Here is a 1991-nt window from a genome sequence, read left to right as displayed (position 1 = left end):
TCCGATCTAGTTTGAGAGCTATAAAGTAGTTAAAGAATAGTCATTTTCATTATGATTTTTTATTTAATGAATACATTTTGTTTTGAATGATATGGTGATTACAAATTTGTAATGATGATATCTCAATATTGTACGAAAATTAATACCAAGGGATTGGCCGTGCCGCCAGTTATGTGGTCCTTTATGTTCCCTCTTATTAAGTTTCAAACCTGATCTTTTATTGATGAGCCGTCCTCTAATTTCAAGATAGAAGTAACTCATTTCCTCATAAGTCGAATTACTCCATGTGATATTCATATGGCTCGCACAAATCTGTAAACATTTACATTCATGTGTGTTTAGTCTTACCGGCTTGAGTGATCGAACTATTTGAAGTTTCTTGTTTTCTTTTTTTGCCAATATGTAGTGGTATTTAACAACATGTTTATACAGCCAAATTTAGTGCATGCTACCAGCTGAGTAAAGTAAACCATATCTCAATATGAAAAAGTTAAAACGGTGGGTACTCAACTGTTATCTTTTGGACTATGTATTTAATCATGGCATAGTATAATCAATCGTTTTTTATTTGACTTCATATTATCTACCATTTGCTTAAATTTTCATTTTCTAGCGACCCAATATCATATGCATAAAGATAACGACAAATATTAGTACTCAAAATGTGTATATTTTAAATGAAATCATGAATTTAATAAATGGAGCTGAAACAAAAACAAAAACAAAAATGTTGAAACAGAATTCAATGGGACTGAATTTGAATTACATGCATGTGGTGTATCTCAGTATGGTTGTTTCTTTTAAGACTTGCATAAACGTCGAGATGCTCAACCACGGGAGCTTAATGCAGATGGTTGGTCCGGCCAATTCAAAGATCTTGTAACCTGTCATACTATTTCGCACTTTAAAGGTGTTATCAAACATTTTCTGTAACCATAACTGCTGTTTAAAGACTTAAGAGTCGCCGATCTGTTTCCGAAAGCATTCATATCATATCCATATATACTTTCTTCGTTTCGTTGGCTGAAGATATATCCTACTTGAGTCGTAGATTCTTCTAACCAAATCAAATCAGACCAATTTCCTTCATCTTTTCTTTTCCTGGGGTAACTCAGCATCTACCTATGAATAGGAGAAATCTTGATTTGTTTTTATGTTATAAATTAGTTATAACTTATAACTATTTAGTTCACTTTATTGATAATTTGCTTTACATGTTAGGAACATGTCAACTTCGTTAGCTAGCCATCTAATACAATCTTACTGTCTTGATAACATATCTAAGGAAGATGATAATTAACCAATAGACACAAATCAATAATTTTCACCCAATCGCCCACTTTTGTTTGTATGGGAAGCTTCAAATCAATAGTCATAATCTGAATACCCTAGAAGGATAATACACTCCTACAGTTAGGTGTTGATGTACTCTTGCCGAACAAGGAAGCTGAGTGTGCTTTATATGCCCCTTCTTTCTGCGCAAGTCGAAGCAATTATTGGTTCATTTTTCTCATTTTGATTTTATTTATAAAATAGTTTTGGACTTGAACAGATAATAAGTGCGTTCTTTAGATAACTTTTAAGTTATATGTGATGTAAATATAGGTGGACTGAAGAATTACCAAAAATTCACGTACGCTACACAATATTTAGATATATTAAGTTGCGATCGTTTTTACAATGTGAGAATCATACACCATAAAATTAGTTACAAAATATTGTTTTACATTGTTAAAAGGTAATGATCTAATGGTTTATGTGAATAATCAAACAAATATTTTAACCAACTAAGAACATGTGGCCTAATGCTATATTCGAATGGGTGGAGTACTTGCCGTGTGGGTTTAGACCATGGATCAACAAGTTTTACTATTTGTAAAAAAGGTTGTGGTGTTTTAACCATTGTAGACATTTACATTAATTATACTAGGCTTTCAACATACATCAGGATTAGCTCCGATTTCAGACCGGCGAGATCAACCTTGGTTAGT

This window comes from Brassica oleracea, chromosome C4, assembly GCF_000695525.1.
Source record: "Brassica oleracea var. oleracea cultivar TO1000 chromosome C4, BOL, whole genome shotgun sequence".
NCBI classification, from domain to species: Eukaryota; Viridiplantae; Streptophyta; class Magnoliopsida; order Brassicales; family Brassicaceae; genus Brassica; species Brassica oleracea.
The sequence above is the reverse complement of the archived record's forward strand: the minus strand, read 5'-3'. Positions refer to the sequence as shown.